The sequence below is a fragment of the Schistocerca cancellata genome, chromosome 2 (genome assembly GCF_023864275.1).
Source record: "Schistocerca cancellata isolate TAMUIC-IGC-003103 chromosome 2, iqSchCanc2.1, whole genome shotgun sequence".
Classification (NCBI taxonomy): Eukaryota; Metazoa; Arthropoda; class Insecta; order Orthoptera; family Acrididae; genus Schistocerca; species Schistocerca cancellata.
Window position 1 is genome coordinate 863,804,284 of NC_064627.1, and position 12,812 is coordinate 863,817,095.

General features: G+C 43.9%; 1 long non-coding RNA gene across 1 annotated transcript in view; it reads right to left on the reverse strand.

Moving 5' to 3' along the window:
• Positions 1 to 12,812, reverse strand: part of LOC126148655 (uncharacterized) — a 227,572-nt gene that overhangs the window by 37,277 nt on the left and 177,483 nt on the right. The window lies entirely within an intron of this gene.

The window sequence follows — 12,812 nt, forward strand, 5'->3', positions numbered from 1 at the left end:
TTTGTCATCTCTGCGACAATCTAGAGAGGGAACTACAGTGTAGTCTTCCTCTGTGAAACAGCTTCGGAAAAAAACATTTATTATTTCGGCCTTTAGTCTGTCATACCCTGTTTCAGTACCATTTTGGTCATAGAGTGTCTGGAAATTTTGTTTTGATCCACCTACCGCTTTGACATAAGACCAAAATTTCTTAGGATTTTCTGCCAAGTCAGTACATAGAATTTTACTTTCGAATTCATTGAACGCCTCTCGCATAGCCCTCCTCACATTACATTTCGCTAAAAGACATTCTAATTTTCATGCACATAGGTAAAAAAACCAAAATCAATAAATTTAAATAAATGTGTGATGTAATTTAGAGGCCGACTTTACAGGCAGGCTAATAAACTTAAGGCAAGGAAGATGGGAATGACCTTTCAGTTGACTAAAGATGTCTACAGTAAGAGATCTTTCTTCTCTCAAGTAAAGTTACAGCACTATGGTAGAGTAACAATACGAGAATGTTTATACGCAGCCCAATGCCTGTCTGAGAGAACAGAGAATGACAATTTACGAGCATCTGGTTCGAATGAATAAAAACAGGGTTGTTGTTGTGGTCTTCAGTCCTGAGACTGGTTTGATGCAGCTCTCCATGCTACTCTATCCTGTGCAAGCTTCTTCATCTCCCAGTATCTACTGCAACCTACATCCTTCTGAATCTGCTTAGTGTATTCATCTCTTGGTCTCCCCCTACGATTTTTACCCTCCACACTGCCCTCCAATGCTAAATTTGTGATCCCTTGATGCCTCAAAACATGTCCTACCAACCGATCCCTTCTTCTAGTCAAGTTGTGCCACAAACTTCTCTTCTCCCCAATCCTATTCAATACCTCCTCATTAGTTACGTGATCTACCCACCTTATCTTCAGCATTCTTCTGTAGCACCACATTTCGAAAGCTTCTATTCTCTTCTTGTCCAAACTAGTTATCGTCCATGTTTCACTTCCATACATGGCTACACTCCATACAAATACTTTCAGAAACGACTTCCTGACACTTAAATCTATACTCGATGTTAACAAATTCCTCTTCTTGAGAAACGCTTTCCTTGCCATTGCCAGTCTACATTTTATATCCTCTCTACTTCGAACATCATCGGTTATTTTACTCCCTAAATAGCAAAACTCCTTTACTACTTTAAGTGTCTCATTTCCTAATCTAATTCCCTCAGCATCACCCGACTTAATTTGACTACATTCCATTATCCTCGTTTTGCTTTTGTTGATGTTCATCTTATATCCTCCTTTCAAGACACTGTCCATTCCGTTCAATTGCTCTTCCAAGTCCTTTACTGTCTCTGACAGAATTACAATGTCATCGGCGAACCTCAAAGTTTTTACTTCTTCTCCATGAATTTTAATACCTACTCCGAATTTTTCTTTTGTTTCCTTTACTGCTTGCTCAATATACAGATTGAATACCATCGGGGAGAGGCTACAACCCTGTCTTACTCCTTTCCCAACCACTGCTTCCCTTTCATGCCCCTCGACTCTTATAACTGCCATCTGGTTTCTGTACAAACTGTAAATAGCCTTTCGCTCCCTGTATTTTACCCCTGCCACCTTCAGAATTTGAAAGAGAGTATTCCAGTTAACATTGTCAAAAGCTTTCTCTAAGTCTACAAATGCTAGAAACGTAGGTTTGCCTTTTCTTAATCTTTCTTCTAAGATAAGTCGTAAGGTCAGTATTGCCTCACGTGTTCCAACATTTCTACGGAATCCAAACTGATCTTCCCCGAGGTCGGCTTCTACCAGTTTTTCCATTCGTCTGTAAAGAATTCGCATTAGTATTTTGCAGCTGTGACTTATTAAACTGATAGTTCGGTAATTTTCACATCTGTCAACACCTGCTTTCTTTGGGATTGGAATTATAATATTCTTCTTGAAGTCTGAGGGTATTTCGCCTGTCTCATACATCGTGCTCACCAGATGGTAGAGTTTTTTCATGACTGGCTCTCCCGAGGCCATCAGTAGTTCAAATGGAATGTTGTCTACTCCCGGGGCCTTGTTTCGACTCAGGTCTTTCAGTGCTCTGTCAAACTCTTCACGCAGTATCTTATCTCCCATTTCGTCTCCATCTACATCCTCTTCCATTTCCATAATATTGTCCTCCAGTACATCGCCCTTGTATAAACCCTCTATATACTCCTTCCACCTTTCTGCCTTCCCTTCTTTGCTTAGAACTGGGTTGCCATCTGAGCTCTTGATATTCATACAAGTGGTTCTCTTCTCTCCAAAGGTCTCTTTAATTTTCCTGTAGGCAGTATCTATCTTACCCCTAGTGAGACAAGCCTCTACATCCTTACATTTGTCCTCTAGCCATCCCTGCTTAGCCATTTTGCACTTCCTGTCGATATCATTTTTGAGACGTCTGTATTCCTTTTTGCCTGCTTCATTTACTGCATTTTTGTATTTTCTCCTTTCATCAATTAAATTCAATATTTCTTCTGTTACCCAAGGATTTCTATTAGCCCTCGTCTTTTTACCTACTTGATCCTCTGCTGCCTTCACTACTTCATCCCTCAGAGCTACCCATTCTTCTTCTACTGTATTTCTTTCCCTCATTCCTGTCAATTGTTCCCTTATGCTCTCCCTGAAACTCTCTACAACCCTTGGTTCTTTCAGTTTATCCAGGTCCCATCTCCTTAAATTCCCACCTTTTTGCAGTTTCTTCAGTTTCAATCTGCAGTTCATAACCAATAGATTGTGGTCAGAATCCACATCTGCCCCAGGAAATGTCTTACAATTTAAAACCTGGTTCCTAAATCTCTGTCTTACCATTATATAATCTATCTGATACCTACTAGTATCTCCAGGATTCTTCCAGGTATACAACCTTCTTTTATGATTCTTGAACCAAGTGTTGGCTATGATTAAGTTATGCTCTGTGCAAAATTCTACAAGGCGGCTTCCTCTTTCATTCCTTCCCCCCAATCCATATTCACCTACTATGTTTCCTTCTCTCCCTTTTCCTACTGACGAATTCCAGTCCCCCATGACTATTAAATTTTCATCTCCTTTCACTACCTGAATAATTTCTTTTATCTCGTCATACATTTCATCTATTTCTTCATCATCTGCAGAGGTAGTTGGCATATAAACTTGTACTACTGTAGTAGGCATGGGCTTTGTGTCTATCTTGGCCACAATAATGCGTTCACTATGCTGTTTGTAGTAGCTAACCCGCACTCCTATTTTTTTATTCATTATTAAACCTACTCCTGCATTACCCCTATTTGATTTTGTATTTATAACCCTGTAATCATCTGACCAAAAGTCTTGTTCCTCCTGCCACCGAACTTCACTAATTCCCACTATATCTAACTTTAACCTATTCATTTCCCTTTTTAAATTTTCTAACCTACCTGCCCGATTAAGGGATCTGACATTCCACGCTCCGATCCGTAGAACGCCAGTTTTCTTTCTCCTGATAACGACGTCCTCCTGAGTAGTCCCCGCCCGGAGATCCGAATGGGGGACTATTTTACCTCCGGAATATTTTACCCAAGAGGATGCCATCATCATTTAATCGTACAGTAGAGCTGCATGTCCTCGGGAAAAATTACGGCTGTAGTTTCCCCTTGCTTTCAGCCGTTCGCAGTACCAGCACAGCAAGGCCGTTTTGGTTAATGTTACAAGGCCAGATCAGTCAATCATCCAGACTGTTGCCCCTGCAATTACTGAAAAGGCTGCTGCCCCTCTTCAGGAACCACATGTTTGTCTGGCCTCTCAACAGATACCCCTCCGTTGTGGTTGCACCTACGGTACGGCCATCTGTATCGCTGAGGCACGCAAGCCTCCCCACCAGCGGCAAGGTCCATGGTTCATGGTATCCAAGAGAATTTTTGGAGATGTCAACCGGATCAAATCTGCGTAGTGCAAGGCGCTCCATTAAATCAGTAGTGATCGGAAAGAGATGAAGACTGAGGAACTTGAAATTCTGAACAGAAAGAAGGTGTTAGATTCCTATCTCCAGAGAAAATCGATAAGAAAAATGGAAAAAGGTGGTTAGAAGTTTGGAAACAACAACACTCCGTTCGAATGAAAAATTAATGGAAAAATAAGAAGTTAAAACACAAGCAGTTACTTTCGTGGACAATAAGAGGTCTACATCTACATCTACATCTGCGTGATTACTCTGCTATTCACAATAAAGTGCCTACCAGAGGGTTCAGTGAACCACCTTCGAGCTGTCTCTCTACCGTTCCACTCTCGAATAGCGCGCGGGAAAAACGAGCACTTAAATTTTTCTGTGCGAGCCCTGATTTCTCTTATTTTGTCGTGATGACCATTTCTCCCTATGTAGGTGAGTGCCAACAGAATGTTTTCACAATCGGAGGAGAAAACTGGTGATTGAAATTTCAAGAGAAGATCCCGTCGCAACAAAAAACGCCCTAGTTTTAATGACTGCCACCCCAATTAATGTATCATGTCTGTGGCACTATCTCCCCTATTTCGCGATAATACAAAACGAGATTCCCTTCTTTGTACTCTTTCATGTCACTCGTCAGTCCCATCTGAGGCCTAAATCGAGTAAATAAAAATTTTGTCAAGACCTAAGTGGGTATTACTACCACTTTTATCAAAAAAACTTCCTAATAGGTAAACATATCATAAGAAGTAAACCTGAGTTTGGAACTAATACTATGCTCACCAAGAAAGACAAGGTGCGTTCTGCTCCTCTATGATTGAGTGCGGTATCTACAAAGAAGAAAGCTTACTTGGTTTTGCGAGCTCTGTTTGACAGTATGTCGACGTAGTTAAACCAAAACATTCTGTGATCAGCCACAAGGCGCCATTGGCGGCAGCGCAATGTAGCAACATTGTAGCAGCCGGCCCATTACAGAACGGTGCATCCTCCGGCTTGTATTTGCCGATGCGGCGTTGCGAGACGAGAGGTGCTCCTATGTGGCCTTTTCAGTCAGGCCTCACATGGAGTGGCACGTGACTGTGTAAGCTCAGCTAATATTATACTGGCACCCAGAGGCGAACCTCAGTACCGTGACAACGAATGCTAGAGACAGACAAGCGACAACCATATACAGGTGACAAGGCATCATCAACGTGTTCTGAGTATGGCTCTGTGGACCGTAGGCGTAAAGGTTTCATAGAGGGAGAATGATACAGAAAATCTCGCGAATAGAGACAAATGCCAGTTACAGAACAGTGCAAGTACAGGGTGATAAAAAAGTCAGTATAAATTTGAAAACTGAATAAATCGCGGAATAATGTAGATAGAGAGGTACAAATTGACACACATGCTTGGAATGACATGGGGTTTTATTAGAACAAAAAAAAAAAAAATACAAAAGTTCAAAAAATGTACGACAGATGGCGCTTCATCTGATCAGAATAGCAGTAAACAGCATAACAAAGTAAGACAAAGCAAAGATGATGTTCTTTACAGGAAATGCTCAATATGTCCACCATCATTCGTCAACAATAGCTGTAGTCGAGGAATAATGTTGTGAACATCACTGTAAAGCATGTCCGGAGTTGTGGTGAGGCATTGGCGTTGGATGTGTGCTCCCTGCCGCCGTTGGATAAGCAGCTGCAGCAGCAAGTCGTATACTTTGAGCTCACTTATTTGTTACATAGTTTAATTCTTAATTTCCTTGCGTGTTTTTGGTACTTGCATTGTTTAATTCATAAATTTCGGGCGTGTTGTAGTATTTGAGAGTTGTAGCATCGCGTTTTAGTACTCGAATAGTGTAAAATCGCGTAGTCGTCTGTCATCTGTTTTAGTTTTGAACGGCCAGTGTCGGTTGGTCACAGTCAGTGTGCTCCCTGCCGCCGTTGGATAAGCAGCTGCAGCAGCAAGTCGTATACTTTGAGCTCACTTATTTGTTACATAGTTTAATTCTTAATTTCTTTGCGTGTTTTTGGTACTTGCATTGTTTAATTCATAAATTTCGGGCGTGTTATAGTATTTGAGAGTTGTAGCATCGCGTTTTAGTACTCGAATAGTGTAAATTCGCGTAGTCGTCTGTCATCTGTTTTAGTTTTGAACGGCCAGTGTCGGTTGGTCACAGTCAGTGTGCTCCCTGCCGCCGTTGGATAAGCAGCTGCAGCAGCAAGTCGTATACTTTGAGCTCACTTATTTGTTACATAGTTTAATTCTTAATTTCTTTGCGTGTTTTTGGTACTTGCATTGTTTAATTCATAAATTTCGGGCGTGTTATAGTGTTTGAGAGTTGTAGCATCGCGTTTTAGTACTCGAATAGTGTAAAATCGCGTAGTCTCCTTCCGCCGCCGAGCAGTGTCAGCAGTGCACAAGTGGCAGCATTACTGCATTTACTAGGCAATCTTGTATTTTAATAACCGTTTCAATTTTGTGTCGTTTTGTTTGCGCTCTCTGTAGATTAGTTCAGACGTTCTTTGCACAACAGTTTTTAGCTTGGATAGGGACTGCAACTGCTGTGTTCGGATGCAGGCTGAGTTGGCATCCCATCGCTCCCAGCTTCAGGCAGTGTTGGCTTCGGTCACACAGCTTGAGGCTGTTGCCAATGGGCATCACTGTGGGGGACCGGATGGGGGTTTGTCGGGGACGGCCAGCTCGTCCCACGCATCCCCCGATCGGACTACGACTGTGGTTGCCCGGGATACTGCCCGCATTGAGGCTGATCCCTCACCTGTGGTAGAGTGGGAGGTCGTCTCAAGGTGTGGCAGGGGGCGAAAGACATTTCGGAGGGCTGAACGGAAGGCCTCTCCAGTTTGTCTGACGAACCGGTTTCAGGCTCTGTCTCAGGCTGATACTGATCTTCAGCCTGACATGGCTGCTTGTCCTGTTCCAGAGGTTGCCCCTCAGTCTGCAAGATCCGGGCAGTCGCAGAGGGTGGGCTCACTGGTAGTTGGGAGCTCCAACGTCAGGCGCGTAATGGGGCCCCTTAGGGATATGGCAGCAAGGGAGGGGAAGAAAACCAAAGTGCACTCCGTGTGCATACCGGGGGGAGTCATTCCAGATGTGGAAAGGGTCCTTCCGGATGCCATGAAGGGTACAGGGTGCACTCATCTGCAGGTGGTCACTCATGTCGGCACCAATGATGTGTGTCGCTATGGATCGGAGGAAATCCTCTCTGGCTTCCGGCGGCTATCTGATTTGGTGAAGACTGCCAGTCTCGCTAGCGGGATGAAAGCAGAGCTCACCATCTGCAGCATCGTCGACAGGACTGACTGTGGACCTTTGGTACAGAGCCGAGTGGAGGGTCTGAATCAGAGGCTGAGACGGTTCTGCGACCATGTGGGCTGCAGATTCCTCGACTTGCGCCATAGGGTGGTGGGGTTTCGGGTTCCGCTGGATAGGTCAGGAGTCCACTACACGCAACAAGCGGCTACACGGGTAGCAGGGGTTGTGTGGCGTGGGCTGGGCGGTTTTTTAGGTTAGATGGCCTCGGGCAAGTGCAGAAAGGGCAACAGCCTCAACGGGTGCGGGGCAAAGTCAGGACATGCGGGGACCAAGCAGCAATCGGTATTGTAATTGTAAACTGTCGAAGCTGCGTTGGTAAAGTACCGGAACTTCAAGCGCTGATAGAAAGCACCGAAGCTGAAATCGTTATAGGTACAGAAAGCTGGCTGAAGCCAGAGATAAATTCTGCCGAAATTTTTACAAAGGCACAGACGGTGTTTAGAAAGGATAGATTGCATGCAACCGGTGGTGGAGTGTTCGTCGCTGTTAGTAGTAGTTTATCCTGTAGTGAAGTAGAAGTGGATAGTTCCTGTGAATTATTATGGGTGGAGGTTACACTCAACAACCGAGCTAGGTTAATAATTGGCTCCTTTTACCGACCCCCCGACTCAGCAGCATTAGTGGCAGAACAACTGAGAGAAAATTTGGAATACATTTCACATAAATTTTCTCAGCATGTTATGGTCTTAGGTGGAGATTTCAATTTACCAGATATAGACTGGGACACTCAGATGTTTAGGACGGGTGGTAGGGACAGAGCATCGAGTGACATTATACTGAGTGCACTATCCGAAAATTACCTCGAGCAATTAAACAGAGAACCGACTCGTGGAGATAACATCTTGGACCTACTGATAACAAACAGACCCGAACTTTTCGACTCTGTAAGTGCAGAACAGGGAATCAGTGATCATAAGGCCGTTGCAGCATCCCTGAATATGGAAGTTAATAGGAATATAAAAAAAAGGGAGGAAGGTTTATCTGTTTAGCAAGAGTAATAGAAGGCAGATTTCAGACTACCTAACAGATCAAAACGAAAATTTCTGTTCCGACACTGACAATGTTGAGTGTTTATGGAAAAAGTTCAAGGCAATCGTAAAATGCGTTTTAGACAGGTACGTGCCGAGTAAAACTGTGAGGGACGGGAAAAACCCACCGTGGTACAACAACAAAGTTAGGAAACTACTGCGAAAGCAAAGAGAGCTTCACTCCAAGTTTAAACGCAGCCAAAACCTCTCAGACAAACAGAAGCTAAACGATGTCAAAGTTAGCGTAAGGAGGGCTATGCGTGAAGCGTTCAGTGAATTCGAAAGTAAAATACTAGGTACCGACTTGACAGAAAATCCTAGGAAGTTCTGGTCTTATGTTAAATCAGTAAGTGGCTCGAAACATCATGTCCAGACACTCCGGGATGATGATGGCATTGAAACAGAGGATGACAAGCGTAAAGCTGAAATACTAAACACCTTTTTCCAAAGCTGTTTCACAGAGGAAGACCGCACTGCAGTTCCTTCTCTAAATCCTCGCACCAACGAAAAAATGGCTGACATCGAAATAAGTGTCCAAGGAATAGAAAAGCAACTGGAATCACTCAACAGAGGAAAGTCCACTGGACCTGACGGGATACCAATTCGATTCTACACAGAGTACGCGAAAGAACTTGCCCCCCTTCTAACAGCCGTGTACCGCAAGTCTCTAGAGGAACAGAAGGTTCCAAATGATTGGAAAAGAGCACAGGTAGTCCCAGTCTTCAAGAAGGGTCGTCGAGCAGATGCGCAAAACTATAGACCTATATCTCTTACGTCGATCTGTTGTAGAATTTTAGAACATGTCTTTTGCTCGAGTATCATGTCGTTTTTGGAAACTCAGAATCTACTATGTAGGAATCAACATGGATTCCGTAAACAGCGATCGTGTGAAACCCAACTCGCTTTATTTGTTCATGAGACCCAGAAAATATTAGATACGGGCTCCCAGGTAGATGCTATTTTTCTTGACTTCCGGAAGGCGTTCGATACAGTTCCGCACTGTCGCCTGATAAAGAAAGTAAGAGCCTACGGAATATCAGACCAGCTGTGTGGCTGGATTGAAGAGTTTTTAGCAAACAGAACACAGCATGTTGTTATCAACGGAGAGACGTCTACAGACGTTAAAGTAACCTCTGGCGTGCCACAGGGGAGTGTTATGGGACCACTGCTTTTCACAATATCTATAAATGACCTAGTAGATAGTGTCGGAAGTTCCATGCGGCTTTTCGCGGATGATGCTGTAGTATACAGAGAAGTTGCAGCATTAGAAAATTGTAGCGAAATGCAGGAAGATCTGCAGCGGATAGGCACTTGGTGCAGGGAGTGGCAACTGACCCTTAATATAGACAAATGTAATGTATTGCGAATACATAGAAAGAAGGATCCTTTATTGTATGATTATATGATAGCGGAACAAACACTGGTAGCAGTTACTTCTGTAAAATATCTGGGAGTATGCGTGCGGAACGATTTGAAGTGGAATGATCATATAAAATTAATTGTTGGTAAGGCGGGTACCAGGTTGAGATTCATTGGGAGAGTCCTTAGAAAATGTAGTCCATCAACAAAGGAGGTGGCTTACAAAACACTCGTTCGACCTATACTTGAGTATTGCTCATCAGTGTGGGATCCGTACCAGATCGGGTTGACGGAGGAGATAGAGAAGATCCAAAGAAGAGCGGCGCGTTTCGTGACAGGGTTATTTGGTAACCGTGATAGCGTTACGGAGATGTTTAACAAACTCAAGTGGCAGACTCTGCAAGAGAGGCGCTCTGCATCGCGGTGTAGCTTGCTCGCCAGGTTTCGAGAGGGTGCGTTTCTGGATGAGGTATCGAATATATTGCTTCCCCCTACTTATACCTCCCGAGGAGATCACGAATGTAAAATTAGAGAGATTAGAGCGCGCACAGAGGCTTTCAGACAGTCGTTCTTCCCGCGAACCATACGCGACTGGAACAGTAAAGGGAGATAATGACAGTGGCACGTAAAGTGCCCTCCGCCACACACCGTTGGGTGGCTTGCGGAGTATAAATGTAGATGTAGATGTAGATGTTGTCTTTCAGCATCCCTAGAGACGTCGGTCGATCACGATACACTTGCGACTTCAGGTAACCCAAAGCCAATAATCGCACGGACTGTCTGGGGACCTGGGAGGCCAAGCATGACGAAAGTGGCGGCTGAGCACACGATCATCACCAAACGACGAGCGCAAGAGATCTTTCACGCGTCTAGCAGTATGGGGTGGAGCGCCATCCTGCATAAACATCGTACGTTCCATCAGGTGCTTATCAGCCAGGTTGCGGATGATGCGATTCTGTAACATATCGGCGTAACTCTCATCCGTCACGGTAGCAGTTACAAAACCAGAATCACGCATTTCCTCAAAGAAAAAAGGCCCGATAACGGTAGATGTGGTAAATCCAACCCATGCCGTGACTTTCTCGTCGTGCAGTGGAGTTTTCACGACTGTTCTAGGATTTTAGGTAGCCCAAATTCTGCAGTTGTGGGCGTTGACAGACCCTCGGAGCGTGAAATGAGCTTCGTCGGTCCACAACACATTGCTCAACCAATCGTCATCTTCCGCCATCTTTTGAAACGCCCCCACCACAAATGCCCTCCGCTACACTAAATCGCCAGGTAACAGTTCATGATGCCGCTGGATTTTGTACGGATAGCATAGGAGGGTACGCATCAGTGCCAACCAAGCAGTATTGTATGGAATGCAAATCCACTAAAGAGACAGCTTACACTACACTCGTTCGTCCTCTGTTAGAATATTGCTGCGCGGTGTGGGATCCTTACCAGGTGGGATTGACGGAGGACATCGAAAGGGTACAAAAAAGGGCAGCTCGTTTTGTATTATCATGTAATAGGGGAGAGAGTGTGGCAGATATGATACGCGAGTTGGGATGGAAGTCATTAAAGCAAAGGCATTTTTCGTCGCGGCGAGACCTATTTACGAAATTTCAGTCACCAACTTTCTCTTCCGATGCGAAAATATTTTGTTGAGCCCAACCTACATAGGTAGGAATAATCATCAAAATAAAATAAGAGAAATCAGAGCTCGAACAGAAAGGTTTAGGTGTTCGTTTTTCCCGCGCGCTGTTCGGGAGTGGAATGGTAGAGAGATAGTATGATTGTGGTTCGATTAACCCTCTGCCAAGCACTTAAATGTGAATTGCAGAGTAGTCATGTAGATGTAGATGAAGATGCAGATATAGATGTAGATGAGCCAGCCGGTGTGGCCGAGCGGTTCTAGGCGCTTCATTCTGGAACTGCGCGACCGCTGCGGTCACAGATTCGAATCCTGCCTCGGGCATGGATGTGTGTGATGTCCTTAGGTTAGTTAGGTTTAAGTAGCTCTAAGTTCCAGGGGACTGATGACCTCAGATGTCAAGTCCCATAGTGCTCAGAGCCATTTGAACCAATATTCCAGGATGGGTCACACAAGCGTTTTGTAAGCAGTCTCCTTTGTTAAGAGACGGCATTTTCTCAGTAGTTTAACTATTAATCGGGGTGTGCCATTTGATTTACCTAGGACTCACAGTATGCGATCATTCCATTTCATATCTACAAATTTTTGCACCCAGGTATTTGTTTGAGTTGACTGATTCTGGTTTTGACTCATTGATTAATGTAATAATGCATAACGCAAAGGGTGCAATTTTGCATTTCAGAACATTTAAAGCAAGCTGCCAGTCTTCGCCCCACTTTGAAACCTTATCAAGATTTTACCTAGGTCTATACTCAAGGGTGTAATAATAATTTTAGTATCAGTAAACAATTTTTATTCATTTGTCGATGTTTGACACTAGTAGGTTATCAAGTACTTTGGGTACTGCAGTCAGAAACTGAAACACCGTTGAACTAATTTATTTCAGATCTGCGACACCGTCAGCAGGAATTACTACAGTTCCATTAAAAAGAAAACGAACTTCTCACGATATTTCTGTAATTGTGAAGGGCAGTCAAATGAAAACGCGAAAGATCGAAAAAATTAAGTAAACTGTTTATTATTTCGAAAGTAATCGCCATAACCGGTAATATATTTATCCCACAGTGAGACAAGACGGCCAGTGCATTCATGGAAAAATGTTTGCGGTTGCGTGCGGAACCATGTTGCCCGCTCACATGTTTCTAGGACAATTTCGGCTACGCTGCAGAGGTTTCGATGTGAGGCCTTGGGCATCCTCCATAAAGTCCCGATCTCTTCCCATGCGCTTCCCTCATTTTTAGAGCCTTGAAGAAAGACATTCGTATGTTCGATTTGATTCGCACACCTGTGTACAATCATATTTCCGTAGGGAGCCGCAGACTTTTGCCATGCAGGTGCTGAGCGTCTAGTCTCACGGTGGGATAAATGTGTTACCATGATGATTGCTTTTGACGTAATAAACACTTTACTTACTTTTTCTATCCGCCATCTTTCCATTGAAATGTCAAGAGAATATATGTTGTTTAGTGAGGACTTTCTCACATTTCATCTGTATGATATCGAGGTAATCGCCATAACCGGTAATATATTTATCCCACAGTGAGATAAGACGGCCAGTGCATTCA